Below are 21,081 nucleotides of genomic sequence, written 5' to 3'. Positions count from 1 at the left end.
GTGAAACCTAACACGGTGCTTTTGGACGATGTCACCTCCTGGCAGTATGTAGGTGAGAAACAGGAGGGACCAAGGAGAGATCCTGGAGGGACACCAAATACAAGGAATTCAGAAAGAAAAGGGAGAGTGGAGATGGAGGAGGTGTTTGCAACAATGGTGAGGTCAAATATTAGTTTGTAGCAGAATGGGAGAGAAGGACATAACCAGAAAAGAGAGACAGATAGAACAAGGAACAATATCTGTGACTTAGTGAGGGGGAGTGGTGAGGAGGAGGCGCAGCCTAACACCAAAAACACTATTTCTACATTAGTGACGTCACCCAACTCCACCCTAGTCTCAGCTCATTTACTGAAACACTCGTCCATCCCTGTGTTATCGCCAGACTTCGTTATCAAACACACTCTTTGCCAACCTCCCACATTCAACTTACATGCAATCTCAAGAGTATCTAAAACCCTACTGTCCAAGTGCTCACTTGTACCAAAATTTGTTGATCCATCAACAAGCAACAATTTAAAATTCTCACCCTTGATGAAATTCCTGGCTGTGAACATCCCTGTCTCCCTGCACCACACAACCTGTGAGACCCCGACAACTCATTTTCTTTCAGATTCCCAACGATGTGTTTATTCATTGCTTCACCTGTCTGGCTGTTTCTACTGTTGCCAAGGCAACACTGTCTGGAATTCCCACCCTAACCCTCTCAGACCTGCTTTCCTCCTTTAAGGTATTCCTGAAAACCTGTTTATTTGGCAGTTCTTTTGATCACCTGACCTAATATCCCCATCTGTGGCTTTATGTCAGAAGCTCTCAATAGTATTTCTGTGGAATTATAAACTTAAAAAAAAACAAACTGTTGTTGATTTGCACATACATTGTCAACTCTTCACTGTCGCTGAGTGAATAATCTATAACAGCTCTTACCCAACCACATTGTGGGAGCACCTTCACCACATGAATTGCAGCTGGACAGGAAATCAAACATCACCCTCTCCACAGGCAATGGGGCTTTGGCACTGATCACTGGGATCTGTGGAGGGAGAAACACAGTTGATATTTCAGGGAGTGTAAAATGCATTATAGGGAGGGAAAATGGGGCAGAATTTGGGATTTTCAAATTTGTGTTTTACAATGTGCACTATGTTCTGTAAAACCTCTCATTCCATACCGTGAAAATTTCCTTCTCTTTCTGGTCAATACGTCTTTCCTTTCCCCTGCCCTGCACCTTCACACATTTCCAATGCCTTGGTCACAACACACTGTGCTGTCAGTGAAGTTTACCACGTGGTTGAGTATTGTCCCGCCCCTCATTCACTCCGATTGGTTGAAGCAACAACTAGCACCTCTAGCCCCCGTTCCCCCATTAACATCAATAATCCGAGGCCCATTGTGGGCTGGAGCATGCTCAGTGCTTCCTGCTTTTGCTGCTGTTCATCAGGTATGAGAGAGAGAGGGCTCATCCCTGTTTCTCCTGATGTCAGACAATAACAACAACTACCTGCATTGTATGGAGCCTTTCACATTGACAAATCTCCTAAAATGCTTCACGGATGATGGAAACGTTGATTAAAGAGAACGATTTTTAGATACATCTTTAAGGTGGACAGAGGGGGTTAGGGAGGATATTCCAAAGGTTTGTGTACTCGGCAGCTCCAATTGTGGAGTGATATAGGTGGGCAACAGCTTACAATGGAGACAGTTAGGGGCTAACCATAGGTTAAGAACCCCATGTCGAAGCCCCCTACCCCACACACCAGGCCTTGTTCTCACAGCCTGTCATTACACACTACCTATGGTTAGCCACTAACTGTCTCCATTAACAGCTAGTCACCCTCCCCCAGCCAGATCGTTATCCACTCCTTTATCCAACCGTTCTTCTCACTCTATCCCCACCTATCCTTTACTCCTTATATCCTCCCCCCACACTATCTTCTGCAAATAAACTGACTTTTTTTCCTCAGTAACATCTGTTCTATGGAAAGGACACCGGATCTTAAACTTTAACTCTGATTTCTCTTCACAGATGCTGCCAGACCTGCTGAGATTTTCCAGACCCTCCGGGTTGTTAGTTCTGTTTTACATCTTCCGCAGTTCTTTTGGTTTTAATTTACCGGAGTTTGTAATTCAGGTCCTACAGCCTCTGTCCCAGTCTCTGCTGTCTCTCCCACCCCCACCCAGTGACACTGCACCTGCACAGCTCATGGACAGGTGTCGGCTTGCTGGCCACACCCCTGATTCACTCCCATTGGCTGCAGGGGAACACAGACTCTCCTCCTATTGGTCTGGAGCTGCCGTCAATCAGCCGGGCACCATTGTCATGAGAGTGGTTGGCTCCTCCCTCTCTCTGCCCTGGGATGAGCTTCATCATTCACAGTGAATAGGGCAGTATCACAGAGCACAGGGGCTGGGGCTATTCAGCCCATTGGGGCTGTACTCTCTCTCTCTGGAGATGCTGCAAATCTGTCCCAAGTCCCCTCCCATGAGCCCATAGCCTCCCAAATCTTTCCTTAAAAAGTAAAATTCCAAGTCTGTTTCAGAATACCTGCTGAATCTGTGTCGTTCAGACTGTTCCAGATGCTCAGAACTTACTGAGTAAAATAGCGTTCACATTTTCACCTTGTATTATTTGCCAATTACTTGAAAATAGTTACTAAAAATTGTGACAGTGTTAACAATTCCTCTCTCTCTCTGTAAATTCAAGACCTTGCAACCAAATCTGCACAAGATCGAAATCACTGCTTCACCTTCTCAGCTCCAAGGATAATTATCTGTGCTTCAGCTAGCTCTGCACAAAAGAGAGGAATGCATCTTAAATTATTAACATCAAAGAAACAGACCTTCGGTCCAATTCGTCCGTGCCAACGAGGAATCCTAAACTAATGGATTCCCATTTACCATCTATTGGTCTGTATCCATCAAAACCCTTCCTATTCATGTACCCAATTGGAAGCCTTTTAAATGTTGTGATTTTATCAGCCTCCACTACTTCATCTGGTAGCCCCTCCCATACACACACCACACTCAGCTTGAAAACGTTGCCACTTAGATCCCTTTTAAATCTTTGCCCTCTCAACTTAAACCCATGTGCTCTAGTTTTGGACCCACCTAACCTGAGGAAATAGGACGCCAGCTGCTCACCTTATCCACGCCCCTCGTGATTTTATAAATCTCCATGGAGACACCTCTCAGTCTTTGACTCTCCAGAGAAAATAGCCCCAGCCTATTCAGCCTCTCCCTGTAGCCCAAATCCTCCAATCCTGGCAACGTTTTTGTAAATCTTGTCCAAACCTTTTCAAGTTTCACAACATCCTTCCCAGAACAGGGAAATTCAAACTGAAAACAGAATTCCAGAAGTGGCTTAACCAACATCCTGTCCAGCCACAATATGACGTCCCAGTTTCTGTATTCAATGCATTGACCAATAACGGAGAGCGTTAATGGAGTCCCATTTGCCAGCGGTTCACCCTTATCCCTCTAAAACCTCCCTCTTCATGTACCCAATCAGATGCCTGATTCCAAGAACAGCGAGATTGGAACTGAAAACAGAATTCCAGAAGAGCTGTAATCAGTGCCCTGTCCAGCCACAATATGACATCACAACAGCTGCATTCAATGCATTGACCAATAACGGGGAGCGTACCAAATGCTGCATTCACTACCCCGCCTCCCTGTGACTCTACTTTCAAGGAACTATGAACCTGCACTCCAAGGTCCCTTTGTTCAGCAACGCCCCTCAGGACTTTACCATTAAGTGTATAAGTCCTGCTCTGATTTGCCTTTTCAAAATACAACAGCTCACATTTATCTAAATTGAACTCCGTCTGCCATTCCTTGCTCCAATGGCCCATCTGATCAAGATCCTGTTGTATTCTGAGCTAACCTTCTTCACTGTCCATGACACCTCCAATTTTGGTGTCTTCTGTAAACCTACTGACCATACCTCATATATTCACATCCAAGTCATTTATTTAAGGGCCCAATATCCATCCTTGCAGCACAATGCTGCTCACAGACCTCCGGTCCGCAAAGCAACCCTCCATCATCCTCTGTCTCCTACTTTCAAGGCAGTTTTGTAATGGCTTGCTCTCTCTGCATTCCATGTGATCTAACCCTGCTAACCAGTCTGCTTTGTGGAACCTTGTTGAATGTCCATATCAACAGCATTCACCGCCTTCCTTATTCAATTTTTTCGTCACTTCAAAATACTCACTCAAGTTAGTGAGACCCAATTGTGCATGTACAAAGCCACATTGACTCTACCTGATCATTTCTGTCCAGCTGCGCCTTCCTTGTTCGGTCCACACCCTCCCACCAACCCACGCTCCACACACTTGACCCTCCCTTACCACCACGGGAGATGTAAAACATGCGGCCACACCTCCCTCTGACCTCTGTCCAAGACCCCAAAATGATCTTTTCACATCAGGCAGAGATTTGCCTGCACATCCCAAAACCTCATCTTCTGAATATGGGAAATTTAACATGGTTCATCCAACTAACCTACACATCTTTGGACTGTGGGAGCAAACTGGAACACCCGAAGGAAATCCTCACAGACACTGGGGAGAATGTGTCAACTCCAACACAGACAGTTGCCCGAGGCTGGAATCAAACCCAGGTCCCGGTGCTGAGGAAGCAGCACAAACCACTGAGCCACAATACTGTGGGATCTTTGATGCTGATGAGCTGCCCCACTAATACCTCAGTCACTCACCCTGCCTCATTTCCTAAGAGGCAGTGATGATGGAGTGAAATTAGACAGTTAATTCAGAGACCCAGATAACGTTCTGGGGACAAGGGTTTGAATCCCATCACGGCAGATTTTGGAACGTGAATTCAATAAATATCTGGAAAAAATAATCTAGTGATGACAGGAATCCATTGTCAATTGTTGGAAAAACCAATGTGGCTCACTCATGACCTTTAGGGAAGGAAAATGCCATCCTTACCTGGTCTGGTCTGCATGGGACTCCAGACCTATAGCAACGCAGTTGACTCTTAACTGCCCTCTGGGTAAACGCAGCAATAAATGCTGGCCGAGCCAGTGACAGCCTCATCCTGTGAATGAATAAAGAAAACAGGTCAGGTTTTGTTCCTTCTCTCGTAGGTACATCCTACAAACTCAATCAGAAACGTTCTCGTACACACTGAACAAATACCTTTCCATCCAAGCCCTTAACACTACAGCACTCCGAGGCTATGTTGGTAAAGTTAAAACCACTTATCATTGCATCCATATTATTCTTACAGATATCTGAGGTCTCCTGGTAAAATTGTGTCTCAATTCCCTGCTGACTATTGGGAGAGGGTCTATAACACAATCCAGTAAGATGGTCATCCCTTTCTTATTTCTCAGTACCACCCAAATAACTTGCCTGGATGTACTCCCAGGAATATCCTTCCGAAGCCCAGCCATAATGTTATCCTTAATCAAAAACACCTCTCCCACTGCGCTGTTGGTCCCTTTCTATCCTTACTATAGCATCTATACCCTGGAACATTAAGCTGCTAGTCCTATCCATCCCTGAGTGATGCCTCTGTAATTGCTGTAATATCCCAGTCACATGTTCAAAACCATACCCTGAGCCCACCTGCCTGACCTGTCAGGTCTCTTGCACTGAAATAAATGCAGTGCAACTGGTCCGTCCCACCTCATTCTGTGACTTGCTCTTGCCTGCCTTGACAGTCTGACCGGTGAACAGTACCAGCCTCAGACTCACCTCTTTTCTCACTATCTCTTTAGGTTTACCCCGACTCCCTCACTGGTTTAATGCCTCCCGAGTGGCACTAGCAAATCTCCCTGCTCATCAGGACCCCATGCTTTCCCCTTCCTATGCCATTGCTACCAATGTACAATGTCCTCCCACTGGTTATTCTCCCTTTTGAGAATATTCTGCTCCCTCTGTGAGACACTGGCACCAGGGCAGCACCACCCCATTCTGATGTCTCACTGTCAGCTGCAGAAATGGCAGACTGTGCCCCTGACTAGAGAGTCCCCCATCACCATCGATCGTGTGGAAATGGATATACCTCACATTATGTTAGAAGCCAGTCTCAGTACCAGTAACTTGGCTGTCAGTTCTGCATTCCCCTGAAAGTCTATTACCACCTACATTTTTCAAAACCGTGTACTTGTCTGAGATGGGGATAGCCAGTGGAGACTCCTGCAGTACCTACCTACCCCTCCTAGCTTTCCTGGAGGTAACCCATCTACCTGACTGTATCTGCAGTATCTTGCAATCCTGAGACGGCCACATATCACACCCCCCGGCTCCTGTTAACTCCTCACTGCCTTTAATCACTCCTCCACCAATCCATGCGATCCAATAGGATTTGCAATCACACTTCCTGCAGACATAATCATCAGGATCATTGAGACTCTCCCTAATCTCCCACATCCGACAGGAACAGCACGCCACTCTACAACAGGCCATCTCTCCACCTTAACAACCTACAGACCATGACAAAGACACAGTCTTACTTCTCAAAAAATACTGCCCGAGATTAGCAATGCTTACATTTCATATCTTAAACATTTAATCAAGAGACCCAAAGACATTAAAAAGAAATCCTCACTTTACTCCTATTGTTGTAGATTTAATAAAATAAAACTGACTAAGATTGATGTTTGAAGAGACTGAAACTCACTGAGCTGATCCCGGCTCTGAGTACTTCCAAGGGTGAGGTCTCTCTGAGGGCAGCTGTGAAATGTCACTGTTTCTCTTCTCTGCCCACTCCATTTTCAGAGAGGTTTTTAACTTCACAGCAAGTCAGCTCAGAGAGGTCACTGCTTGGTTTTATTCACTGGGGGTTGCCTTTGCTGCCCAGACCAGTATTTATTGGCCACCTTCACTTGTCTTGGAGAAAGTGGTGGTTAACCGCCTCCCTGAAATGCTGCAGTCCATGTACACCACAGTGATGTTTGGACAACAGTCCCCCTCTGGCCCCACAACCCTCCCTGTCTCCGTAATCCCCCTCCGCCTTCAGAAATTACATGTCCGTGGCATCAGATTTTTATTTAGATTCATTTTTGTTTAATAAACACCCCTCCCCCCAAAAAAGTGAAATATTTCACTCCCAAACAAATTTCTGTTGATTAACCTTTTGGAGAGGCCGACACATGGACGTTGCACATTGTTCACGTAGAATGATGGAACTTTCTTTAAACATTGCTAAAAAGGGGAGGCAATGGCTTAATGGTATTCCCGCCAGATGAGTGACATGTGCAATGTTCCGAGGATTAGGGTTAGAATCCCAACATGGCTGTGCGGACATCAGAATCCAATACAATCTAGAGTGAAAAGGCAAATGATGACCATGAAACCATTGTCGATTGTCAGAAAACCCATCTGGTTCACTCATGTCCTGTAGGGAAGGAAACGGTCATCCTCACCTGGTCTGGCCTACATGTGACTCCAGACCCACAGCAATGTGGTTAGCTCTCAACTGCCCTCAGGAAAATACATTAAACACTTAACAAATACTCCGCAGGAATCATTGAAAAACTGTCTGTTCCCTGAACTAAAACTGAGTTTCAGCTTCACCTTCTCCCTGTCTCCCCTCTCCCTGTTTACACCCAACTCCAAAACACACTCATTGAGACAAGCAGCCCTCTCAGTGCAGCCCTGTCATTTTCATTGCCTGCTCACACCTACACTGCCCTCAGCCTCCTGTACTGTTCCAATGCATCTAATGGGAGCTCAGGGACAGCATCTCATCTTTCAATGCAGCCCTTTGTAACCCCAGAGTCAACATGGACCTCAGCAGTTTCTGAATGAACAGACCGTTGTCAGAATCTGGAACGTTCCACCTGAAATGGTGCTGGAATTCGAGTCCAAAAGGACTTTTGATGGGAAGTTTGCAGTTAATTGAAAATATGAAGTTTACAGGTTAACATCATGAAGTGAGTGATTGTAAGATCTCTCAGATTTAGACCCAAAGAGACCAGGTGTAATTTGGATAAATCTGTGCTCCCTCTCAGGCCAATAGCTCCTTCCTCAGCTGCAGGGCCCACAACATAGCGCACACCCAAAGGGTGATCCAACCACGAATTTGTACATCTTCCTGCTTAACAAAAATATTGGAGATATTTTCCACAAACCTTTCTCCTTCCACATTTAGACGTCAATGATATTCAGATCCTGATGACTCCATTGACTGTAAAAACTTACTTTTGAGATCCCAGCCTCAATTATTCTGATTTAATATCCTATGAAATGAATTCTCAAAACAAAACTCAGAGCCAGTGCAGGAAGAATACAAGACATATTTTTCTCTTGGTATGTGACTGATGTGTAAATGCCTCTCTTCAAATCGTACACCACCCCCCCCCCATCCCAGAAAGAGGACATGTCCATGCCCCTCACTGTACCTTGCCCCCAATAAAGATGGCGGCCATATCCCAAGACCTGTCACCTCCTGAGGGCCGCAGCCATTTTCCCATCTGCTGCAAACACGGGAAAGAGTTTCTAATTCAGATTAATGACCCGTACAGAGTGTAATTAACACTTCCCAGCCTGAAGTGACTCATTGTCTCCGTCTCCGAGGCCACTCTCCCCTTCCCTGTTTGGGTCTCCCACATTCACCAACGGCCGAGTCACGTGACACTGCACAGGCGGAGTTACTGGTGACGTGTCATCCCACTGGCCACGCCCCTCATTCACTCCCATTGTTTGGATGACCAGCTGGTTCCACCTGGTCCACCAGTCCCACCCCTTTTCCTATTGGTCCGAAGCTGCCATCAATCAGCTGGACCCCATTGTGAGGTCAGTGGTGGGATCCTCCCCCTGCCTGAATCAAACCCGGAAGGTGGATGGATGGTGTCAATCAGGAACAACAAGCAGGAGGTGCTGGGAAAGCTCAGCAGGTCTGGCAGCATCTGGGAACAGGAATCTGTCCAGTGGCCCTTCCTCAGAACCGATGGGAGCTGGGAACATTAGAATCCTGACAGTGTGGAAACAGGCTATTCGGCCCTAAAAGTCCACAGCGTATCTCCGAAGAGTATCCCACCCAGACCCATTCCCCTACCCTATTACTGTATATTTCTCCTGAATAATGCACCTCACCTACACATCCCTGAGCATTATGGGAAATTTAGCTTGGCCAATTCAACTAACCTGCAGATCATGGTAGTGCAGGAGATAGGGGTTAAAGAGCAAATAATGGGCAGGTACAGAACCCAGAGAGAGACAGGAACATTTGGAAAGACAAAGGAGTGGATTATGATCTGATTGGGAGGGTGCATAGCTGTTAATGGAGGGGACAGGAATCTGGGTCTGGCAGCATCTCAGTGGAGGTGGCGGAAATGGCGACTGATGATCTACGTTTTGCTGCAAAAACAGACCCGAGCTTCCAGCTGCCTGTCACTTTAACACACGAGCCTGTTCCCTGGCCAACGTCTCTGTCTCATGCTTACTGCAGTGTTCCAGAGAGGCCAGAACATACCAAATGGCCCGTATTTCAAGGACTGCAATTTCCCCTCCCATGTGGTCAATACCATCCACTATATCTCCTCCACTTCCTGCACCTCTGCCTTTGAAACCCACACCTCCAACTGCAACAAGGATAGAACACCCCCCCTCCCCCACCAAGTCCTTAACTTCCACCCAGATACAACATATCATCCCCTGCCATTTCCACAACCTACAATCAGACTGCACCACCAGATTCTTAAGGGGTTTGACAGAATAAATACTGATGTGTCTGAGGGTAAATACAGAGGGGGGAGTTTGAAACCAGATTCTGAGTCAGTCACAGAATCAAGGGTTCTGTTTCGGATTCATCAAGTTTACGGGAACACGGGTAAGGGGTTTCAGTAGCAATGGATCTGGAGTGAGGAGGAGACAAGCAACATTTAAGAGATTGGAATTCCTGGTGTTTGGGATTGTGTAGATGTCTGATCAGAAGGTCAGCTTCACATCAGATATAACTGTAATAATATTGTGAAGAGTGTAGTTCTGCTGCATCGTTCCCAGTGAGAGGGAGAGGCTCAGCAGTAAGGGAAAGGAATTTGTCAGACAATGGGTTTAACCATTACAATGTTTCATTGGAGGAAACTGCACCTAATCGAGTAGTGGGAATGTGGTAAGCAGTTTGATAACTGAGTAACAGTGGAGTAATGGAGAGGGATGATGGGGAGGGAGAGCTGGGCATCGTCAGTGTACATGTGAAACCCAACATGGTGCTTTTGCACAATGGCACCTCCTGGCAGTGTGTACGTGAGATACAGGAGGGGCCAAGGACACCAAATGCAAGGAATTCAGAAAGGAAAGGGAGAGAGTGGAGATGGAGCAGGATTTTGGGAGAGAAGGATAAAACCAGAAAAGACAGAACAAGGAACAATATTGGTGAATCAGTGAGGGGGACTGATGAGAAGGAGGAGGAAAGAGAGTTGGAAAGTCTATAGTTTAGTGAAATTAGGGTAAAGGGTCAAGATGAGTTCTGATAAGGCTTGACAAGAGACTGGAAGAAGATGTAAGTTTAGGACAAAAACCAGGAACACCATGTGAGGCAGTTTGGCTCTGTGGGCTAGTGAGAGGGAGGGAAGCAGCAGATTGGATTATCTCAGTCTTAGTGACAGAGAAACGCCATGTGCTCCAAACTCTTTTTGTTGGATGGAGGAGACAGGAGGATGGACAGTGTTTCACAAAGAAACAAAACCTGGGTAAGTGATATTTAAAGTGATTAAACAAACCTAATATATTTAACTTTTATCCAAAATATTAAAACAAATGACTGAAGTCCTGGTTCGAATCCCAACTTGGCAGATGGTGGAATCTGAATTCAAGAAAAAATAACTGGAATTAGGAATTTCCTGATCTCCATGAAACCATTGTCAATGGCAAAAAAAAATCCTGCCAACCCGACAGTGGCCCAGCCAGCTACTCACTGTATTAATCACTGCAAAGTCTCAACAAAGGAATGAAACTGGGTGGACCACTCGGTATCTAACAAGGCACCAGAAAATACAGCCACAGAATCAGCCCTCTGGATGGTGCAACGTCCTCCAGACTAACATCTGGAGTTTGGTGTCAAAATGTGCAGAGCTGTCTCACAGACCAATCAAGGAACAGCCTGACATTCTCATACTCATGAAATCAACCCTTACAGACAATGACCAGACACCACCATCACCATCCCAAGATATTGAGATTGTGGTGATGGAAAAGCACAACAGGTCAGACAGCATCCGAGGAGCAGGAGAATCGACGTTTCGAGCCTAAGCCCTTCATCAGCCTGACCTGCTGTGCTTTTCCAGCACCACACTCTCGACTCTGATCTCCAGCATCTGCGGTCTTCACTTTCTCCTGAAATCTCTGAATATGTCCTGTCCCACCGGCAGGACAGACCAGGCAGAGGTGGTGGCACAGACAGGGAGGATTTGCCCTCTGAGTACTCAGCATTGACTCCGGACACCAGGAAGTCTCATGGCTCCTGTTGATTACTAGGTACCGTCCTCCATTGGCTGATGAATCACTTCTCTTTCATGTTGAACACCATTTGGAGGAAGCACTGGGGAAGTAAAATGGTGTCAAACGTACTCTGGGTACAGGATTTCAATGTCCACAATCGAGACTAGCTCTGCAACAGAATTACTGACTGAGCCGGTCAGGTCCTAAAGGACACAGCTGTTCAACTGAGTCTGCAATGGGTGGTGAGGGAACCAAGAGGGAAAAAACATACTTGATCTCATTGTTATGAATTGACCAGCTGCAGATACATCTGTCCATGACAGTAACGGACAGGACACATTCCTCTTGGAGACAAAGTCTTGGCTGAAAGTTGAGAAAAACCTCCATTGTGTTGAGTGACACTATCACCGTTCTAAATGGGACAGACTTTGAAGAGATGTAGAATCTCAAACTGGATCTCTGAGGCACTGTGGGACATCAACAGCAGCAGAACTGTACTCCAGCACAATCTGTAATCTCGTGGGTTTGTAAATCCTGCTCTCACCCATCACAAAGGACAGGAAAGGAGGGCATGCCAACAGCAGCACCAGGTGTACCTAAAAATGAAGTGCCAACCTGGTGAAGCTACCAAACAGGACCATCTGCATTTCAAACAGCATCAGCACCAAGCCACAGAGCTAAGTGATCCTACATCCAATGGAACAGATCGGAACTCTGCAGTTCTGCTACACCCAGTTGTGAACGGTGATGGACAATTAAATAACTCACTGGAGGAAGCATCACAGATATCCCCACCTTTACTGATGGAGGGGCCTCACACATCCATGCACCAGATACGACAACAGCATTTGCAGCTATCTGTATCCAGAAGTGCAAAGTGGGATGATCCATCTCATCCTTCTGCAGTGGTTTCCAACATCACAGATGCGAGTTTTAAGCCAGTTTGATTCAGTTTGGATAACATCAAGAAATGGCTAAGTAGTGCAAAGGCTACGGGCTCTGGCAATAATACTGACAGAGGAGGTTCCAGACTGAGTCTGTCTGTCATAGAGAGTATGGCTGCCTCATGGAGTTTGAAGCACTGCAATGGGTCCATGCAAGTCATGTTAGTCAAGGATATTATAACGGTGGCTGTGAGTACTTTTGATGAGGACTCTATTACTGAGGTAGTGTGGGCTGAGGTTAGAAACAGGAGAGGAGAGGTCACACTGCTTAGAGTTTTTTTTATAGGCCTCCACAGAGTTCCAGGGAAGTTGAAGAGAGGATTAGCAAAATTATTCTGGGTAAGTGCAAAAGTACCAGGGTGGGCATTATGGGGGACTTTAGCTTCTGTGCAGAGAGGTAGCGAGTCTGTTTGAGAACGTGGCTGAAGAGCTTATGGGGGACTTTAGCTTCCCCAACATTGACTGGGAATGCTATAACTCTCATACGTTGGGTGATCAATTTTTGTCCAGTGTGTACAGGAGGGTTTCCTGATACAGTATGTCGAAGGCCAACAAGAGGGGAGGCCACATTGGATCTGGTGATTGGTAATGAACCAGGCCAGGTGTTTGATTTAGTTTTAGGTGAGCACTTTGGAGAGAATGACCATAATTCAGATATGTTTAGTTTAGCAATGGAAAGGGACAGGTACATGCCACAGGGCAAGAGTTATCAATGGGGCAAGGACAATTATAATGCAATTACGCAGGAATTGGGATGCATAGAATAGCGTAGCAAAATGCAGGGGATGCAGAGAATGAAAATGTGGAGCTGGTTTAAGGAAGAGATATTGCATGTCCTTGATAGGTATGTCCCTGTCAGGCAGGGAGGAAGTGATAAGGTAAGGGATCCGTGGTTTATTACAGAAATTGCATCGCTTGTTAAGAAGAAGGAGGCTTATGTGTTGATGAGACAAGATGGTTCAGATGAGGAGATGGAGAGTTACAGATCAGATAGGGAGGATTTAAAGAGAGTTAAGAAGAGCAAAGAGAGGACACGAGCAGTCTTTAGCAAATAGAATAAAGGAGAATCCTAAAGTTTTCTATAGGTATGTGAGGAATAAAATGATGATTACGGTAGGAACAGGTCCAATCAAAGACAGAATGGGAAGTTGAGTGTGTACCATGTGGAGATCGGAGAGGTGCTAACGAACATTTCGCATTGGTTTTCACTCAGGGAAAGGAGAATATTGTAGAGGAGAAGAATGTGGTATGAGATATTAGACTAGAAAGGATCGTGATTAGTTAGAAACAGGTGTTATCAATTCTAGAAAGAGTGAAAGTAGACAAGTCCCCTGGGTTGGATGGGATTTATCCAAGGATTCTCTGGGAAGCTAGGGAGGAGATAGCAGAGCATTTGGCTTTCATATTTGAGTCATCATTGTCTACACGTTTGGTACCAGAGGACTGGAGGATTGCAAATGTTGTGCCTTTGTTCAAGGGCAGTAGAGATGACCCAGGTAATTATACACCAGTGAGCCTGACTTCTGTTGTAGGAAAGGTTTTGGAAAGGATTATAAGAGATAAGATTTATAATCATCTTGCAAACAACAATTTGATTTCAGATAATCAACATGGTTTCGTTAAGGCAGGTCATGTCTCGCAAACCTCATTGAGGTTTTTGAGAAGGTGACCAAGCATGTAGATGAGGGTAGGGAAGTTGACGTGGTATACATGGACTTCAGTAAAGCCTTTGATAAGGTTCCACATAGTAGGCTGTTGGAGAAAATGCAGAGGCATGGAAATGAGGGTGATTTAGCAGTTTGGATTAGAAACTGGCTTTCTAAAGGAAGGCAGCGAGTGGTGGTTGATAGAAAATATTCAACTGGAGTCCAGTTACTAGTGGTGTGCTACAAAAATCTGTTTTGGGACCACCACTGCTGTTTGTCATTTTTAGAAATGACTTAGACGCAAGCATAGGTAGATGGATTAGTAAATTTGCTGATGACACTAAAGTCGGTGGAGTAGTGGACAGTGTGGAAGTGTGTTACAGATTGCAGGGGGACTTGGATAAACTGCAGAATTGGGCTGAGAGGTGGCAAATGTAGTTCAATGCAGCTAAATGTGAGGTGATGCACTTTGAGAAGAATAACAGGAAGGCAGAGTACTAGGTCAATGGAAAGATTCTTGGTAGTGTGGATGTGCAGAGGGATGTCGGAGTCCATGTACATAGATCCCTGAAAGTTGCCACCCAGGTGGATAGTACTGTTAAGGTGACATATGGTGTGTTAGGTTTCATTCATAGAGTAATTGAGTTCCAGAGCCGCAATATCATGCTGCAAAGATACAAAAAGCTGGTGCAGCCATACTTGGAATACTGTGTGCAGTTCTGGTGCCCATATTTCGGGAAGGACAGGAGGAATTGGAAATGGTGCAGAGGAGATTAACCAGGATATTGCCTACTCTGGAGGGAAGGTCTTACGAGGAAAGGCTGAGAGACTTGAACCTGTTCTCCTTGGCAAGAAGGCTAAGAGGGGATTTGATAGAGACATACAAGATGATCAGAGGCTTAGATAGGGTAGACAGTGGAAGTCTTTTTCTAGGATGATGATGTCAGTATGCACGAGGGGGCATAACTACAAATGAGGAGTGATAGATTTAAGACAGATGTCAGAGGCAGGTTCTTTACTCAGAGAGGGGTAACGTACTACCTGCTAATGTAGACAACTCAGCCACATCAGGAAGATTTAAACAATCCTTAGATAAGGACATGGGTGATTTTGGGATAGTGTAGGGGTGAGAATCAGTTCACAGGTCAGCGTGACATCAAGGACTGAAGGGCCTGTTCTGCACTGTATTGTTCTATGACTATTGTGCTACAAGAGATTTCTGCTGTCTTAAACAGAGTGACAGATCTTGTATGTTGGCTTACGAAATGTCACTGATCGCTACCAAAAATGTACGAGGTCAAGTTAGGGCAATAATAAGTTGCTGCAACAGGAGGGGAGCAGGTAACTCCATACAAAACCCTGCTTCTTCTCACCTATTTTTACCTCCAAAATAGAGGGAAAGCACCTCTGGATCCCACCACAACAATTTGCCCCACAATCCTGGTATCTGGCTGCGCACTAGGTGGAGTGGAATAGTCTGTACTGGGACCCATTGGGGCCCTGAAACACTTGGTAAAGACTAAAATCATCTGAGCATTGAGAACCCCACCACATTGTATGCATTTTCTATTGTTTTTACTCGGTTCCCTTGTTTTTCCGAATGAACCTGTTTAAAGTTGTTATTAGACGCACCTGCACTCGCTGTGAATTGAACCCAGGCCTCCCGGTCAAGATTCGGGATATTTTCACCGCATCACAAGACATCGACTCTAAATTCCCTTGTCCCTTAATGTTTCTGGTGCTTAGCTGCTGAGTCACGCCCGAATCAACTCTGCAAATGGGAGGAAGGGGCGGAACTGGAGGACCAAGCAGCGGCCGGTCCTCCAACCAGAGTGAGTGAGGGGCGGGGCCAAAGCATTCTCGGGAGTGAACGCGTCAGGATTGGTCAGAATGCAAACTGTTTTGCAGGATTGATCGTTTTCACTACATAGTGGAGTGTTAAACCTCTGTCATAAATCAATGTGAGATTTTAAGAAATAGTTGTGATGTAAATCTGATAACGTACATATTTTCAATCGATTTGCACAAATTGAGTAAGAAACTTGTTTTCAAACTCAGAACGACTGGTAATTTACATACTTGGCCAGTATGGTTGAGTTGGACCGAACAATCTACTCTCATACTAGCCAGCTCTATATCTGTAAGTCGACAGAACTGTTGTTAATGACAAATATTTCACCCATGATTCTCTTCAGTTATGAATAATCTGTATAAACTCACCGGAAACCTCAGACGCACGCGCAGTTTGGTTCCTATGTGGCACATGCGCAGTGTCACACTGATCGGGACAGGGAGAGGGAGAGACACGGAGCTGAATTCTCCGGCAAGTAGCTGCGATCGGCTTCAGAGAGTGAGCTCAGAGCCGGTGTGTGGGAGCGTCGCTGGGAGAAAGGAGCGGACAGAATTCACAAATCTCGGATAGAAGTTAAAAAAAAACCAAAAAGCCCCTCCAGGCCCGGGGAAGGAGGTGGCGGTCTCTGATCGGGGAAGCGGCTCAGGGTCACGGCCGCCATTTGTTTGAGGGAAGAGGGAGCGCTCTGGGCCGCCATGTTGTGAAGGTCAAGGTGCAGGAGGGCGGGGCTATCGGGGTCTGTAGAACAATCAGAGGAAAGGGAAGCCCCATTGTTACTGATGAATTCCATGAACACAGCGTCACTGGGCGGTCCCGCAGGAATCTCCTCTCTCAGTCCCTGCTGTGATGTTTCACCCCAATCACAACCAGCAGCTCTCCTCCTCTCTCAGCTCCCCTTCTGTCCTTCCTGCAGCATCTGTCCCCTGGGGCATTGAGCTGCCTGTCCTGTCCCTCCCTCAGCTGTTGTTCTGTAATCCCTGTGATATCCCAGTCCCATCTTAGATTACTTCACTAAAGACAGGGATGTATCCGATGGATTTTTCTTAACATCAGCAATTGTTTAATACTCACTTACATGTTTTTAATTACATCATTTTTGAAGCATTTATTTCACATTCAATCATTTGCAATGGTGGGATTTGGACTTGTGTCCAGAGAACACTTGCTGAGTTTCTGGATAAATCGTCACACAATAATGCCCCAAGGCCATCACTTCACCTGCTCACAGTTTGTATATCCCAGTGCAACATGAATCAAAACGGTGGTTAGCACTGCTGCCTCACAGCGCCAGGGACCTGGGTTCAATTCCTGCCTCAGGCGACTGACTTGTGGAGTTTGCACGTTCTCCCGTGTCTGCTCTGGTGTAGTGACTCAGTACCTCACCGTCTGGTATCCCTCACTGTGGGCCGAAGGGCCTGTTTCCACACTGTAAGTAATCTAATCTAAAACCCTTTCTTCCTGCACAATTGTTTGACCCGGCGCTCTGGTGTAGTGACTCAGTACCTCACCGTCTGGTATCCCTCACTGTGGGGGTCTAATTGCTGCTTCTGTCAGCGTCTCTCACTTTTGAAGCTACTCCAGATCATGAGCCAACAGAATTCTCCGCTCCAGAGAGATGAGGCAGCACAGGTCAGGAATGGAGACTGGGATTTTCCAGATCTATGTGGGGCTCAGTGCCATTCTATATGTGTCACCCTCAAAGCATTAGTCTAATTTCCCATTCTGCCCCTTTCTGTGTCTTCTACAGGTACTCATGGAGTTCCTGACTCAATAGACTTGCCAACTGCTGGCTGGGACGATGGTTGGTCAGCCGGAAAGACACAGTCAGGGAGGTCGGAGTCTTCAATCAATCCTGCTGCCAGGTAAGATCATTCCAGTGCACAGAGCAGAAAGTAGTAAGAGGGATCCAAACATCAGCTAACAAAACAGGACATAGAGAAAGTGCTGGAGGGGGAGCACAGTACAGACACAACCCAGGCTCAATCACCATACCTGCTGCAAGTTTTGTTGTAATGAGACAGCATCGGGAGTTCCCAGTTATCAGTCCAGTCCTGTGCTTTCTTAGGGAGCATCAGAACAACTGAGGGGAAAGCAGGCCTCCCATGAGAGGGTGGTAATGCAATCTGGGATCTTTCTGTTCCCTATTCCCTCTCCAACACTATCTACGGCTTGTATTGAGGACCAGTGTCTTCAATCATTCTAACTCCTATCACAGTTCCTATCTCTGTCATCTCCTCCCCTCTCACCAATTATTTCACATATTTGAAACCTCCAGTCCAGATGACCATCCATAACGCTGTAACTTGCTTTAGTCTCTACAACATGCGTTGTCTCGATAGTCTTCTCCTCCAATAACTGCAGACGTAGGGTCTGTTTCTGTGCGGCATGATTCTTCGGACGAGGTTTCCTAAATGGAATGAGTCACATTTGCCTGTGTTTGGCCCATATCCTTTCAAACCTTCCCCTCTCCATGTACCTGCCCAAGTGCCTTTTCCATGTTGTAATTGTACTTGATTTTACCATTTCCTCTGGCAGTCCATTCCGTCTATGCACCATTTTCTGTGGATAATGTTGCCCCTCAGCTCCCTCTTTAAATCCTTACTCTCTCACCCCACCTTTATGCCTCTAGCTTTGGACTCACCTACCCTTGGCTATTCACCGTACTTAGGCCCTACATTGTTTCATAAACCTTTATAAGGTAACCCTGTGGCCTCCTCTGCCCAGGAGAAATATTGACGACAGTGTTACCAATATCTCCAACTCATGTACTCAATGCTCTGACCAATGAAGACAAGTGTGCCAATTACCGCTTTCAACACCCGGTCCCCCTGTGATGCCAGTCCAAGGAACAATGTAACTGCACCCCTTGGTCTCTCCCTTTTCTACAACACTCTCCAGGGCCCAACCATTAACTGTGTTAGTCCTCCCTGGTTTGTCTGATTAAATCCAATACCTGAATTAAACTCTATCTTTCATTCCTTGGCCCACTGGCCCAGTTGATTAATATCCCCTTCGATATCTATATTCCCTGCCCACTCTTCCACTAATCTTGGTATCCACAAACATACTAACAGGGACTGCTCTCTTTTCACTCAGATTGTTTATGTAAATGGTGCACAACAGTGGTCCCATCACCAATCCTTACAGCACACTGCTGGTCAGAGGCCCCAGTTTAAACAACAACCCTCTCCCACCATCCTCTGTCTCTCACTGTCATCCCATTTTGTATCCAGTTGGCAAGCTCTCCCTGATCCTTTGTTATCTACCGTTACTAACCAATGGATCAGGCTTCACCCTGAACAGGGGTTTGTGGAAGCCAGAAACAACGTCTGTTGCTCTGCCTTTGTCTATGTTTTTGGTCACATCTTGAGCAAACTCCAGTCAAGTTTGTGAGACATGTTATCCCACGCACAAAGCCATGCTGGCTGTTCGTAATAAGGCCTACCTGTCAGAACAACTGACCCACCCTGATGTCTCGCTCATCAGCCTGTAGCTCCCTGGCTTTCTCTTGCAGCCTTTCTTAATTAATGACACAACATTATAATCATAGTCAGAGAGTCATACCACACTGTTCTGTTAACACTAACCATACTCTAAAACGGATCTCATCCCACCTACCTGTTCCTGGATCATATTCCTTCATACCTTTCTTATTTCTGCCCTAATCCAAATGTCTTTTAAACATTGTAAATGTCCCCACATTCACCCCTTCCTTGGGAAGTTCATTCCACACACAACCCATCCTCTGTGTAACAATGTGCTCCTCATGTCTTTTTTTTATATGTCTCTCCTCTAAACTTAAAAATGTAATGCCTTGCCTTGAAACTCCCCTGTCCATGGGAAAGACAACTCCCATTAACTCGATCTATCCTCCTCATGATTTTATAAACATCTATGAGGTCATCTGTCAACATTCAGGTTTCAGTGAAAAATACCAACCTGTTCAGCCTTTCTTCATACTGAAGCCTTTCATACCCAGCCACATCCCAGTAAATCTCCTCCCAACCCTTTCCTGCTTAATAATATCCTTCCTATAACTGGTCGACCAGAACTGGACACAGTATTCCTGAAGAGGACTCACCAATGGCCTGTATAATCTCAATATGGCTTCCAACTCCTATATCCAAAGGACTGAGCAGTGAAGGCAAATGAGGCAAGCACCTTTTTTTAAACTATCCTGTCTCTCCATGTTACAAATTTCAAAGAATTATGTACCTGAACCCTGAGGTCCCTCTGTTCTACGACACTCCCGAAGGTCCTACCATTAATTGTATAAGCCCTGCCCGTGTTTGTTGTACCAAATGCATTCCCGCACATTTATTCAGATTGAACTCCATCTACAGCTTTTCAGCTGTTCAGGCATTTCATCAGGATGCCTTTGTAATCTCAGAAAACCACCTTCACTGTCCACAATGCCACCCTCCAGTCTATCAGCCTCTCACACATAGCTCTCTATGGTACAAATATCTCTGCTAGGGGCCCTACAATGTCTTCTGCTGCAAATGTGTTGCTGGTCAAAGCACAGCAGGTTAGGCAGCATCTCAGGAATAGAGAATTCGACGTTTCGAGCATCCTGATGAAGGGCTTATGCTCGAAACGTCGAATTCTCTATTCCTGAGATGCTGCCTAACCTGCTGTGCTTTGACCAGCAACACATTTGCAGCTGTGATCTCCAGCATCTGCAGACCTCATTTTTTACTACAATGTCTTCACCAGCTTCCCACAATGTCCTGAGCTACATTTGATCACGTCCTGGGGATTTATCTACCTTTGTGTTTTAAACCCTCCAGCACCTCCTCTTCGATAATGTGGACTCATTTCAAGACATTGGGTCATAGAGATATACAGCATGGAAACAGGCCCTTCAGACCAACTCCTGCATGACGTTTCTAGTCACATTTGCCACAATTTTGCCAATATCCCTCTAAATCTTTGCTATTCATACACCCATCCACATACCTGCAAATCGCCTCCCCAGATCTACTTTAAAAATTCATGTCGAATACTATCTTGCTCCATTGAATAACTTGAACTTGTGGGCCAGGCCTTTCCTTTTCCATCACTATTTTCAAACGAATACAATTGTGGTGACTTTCCAAAGGGCTCCCCCACTAACCCCTCAGTCCCGTTCCCGACCTTGTTTCCCAAGGGGAGGTCAGCTTTAGCCCCATTCTCCAGTTGGGCCACTTACATAATGACTGGGAGTTTCAGGAACACACTTAACAAAT

The 21,081-nt window shown here is 45.8% G+C and overlaps 1 long non-coding RNA gene across 1 annotated transcript; it reads right to left on the bottom strand.

Annotated features, from left to right (window-relative positions):
• Positions 1–981: 981 nt before the first annotated feature.
• Positions 982–15,765, bottom strand: LOC132812692 (uncharacterized). The gene is made up of 3 exons (XR_009643764.1): positions 15,634–15,765; positions 4,950–5,058; positions 982–1,030 (listed from the first exon to the last, which is right to left on the bottom strand). It is a non-coding gene; the product is annotated as an uncharacterized LOC132812692 (long non-coding RNA).
• Between the last annotated feature and the right edge of the window lie 5,316 nt (positions 15,766–21,081).

The sequence above is a fragment of the Hemiscyllium ocellatum genome, unplaced genomic scaffold (genome assembly GCF_020745735.1).
Source record: "Hemiscyllium ocellatum isolate sHemOce1 unplaced genomic scaffold, sHemOce1.pat.X.cur. scaffold_290_pat_ctg1, whole genome shotgun sequence".
NCBI classification, from domain to species: Eukaryota; Metazoa; Chordata; class Chondrichthyes; order Orectolobiformes; family Hemiscylliidae; genus Hemiscyllium; species Hemiscyllium ocellatum.
The sequence above is the reverse complement of the archived record's forward strand: the minus strand, read 5'-3'. Positions and strand labels throughout refer to the sequence as shown.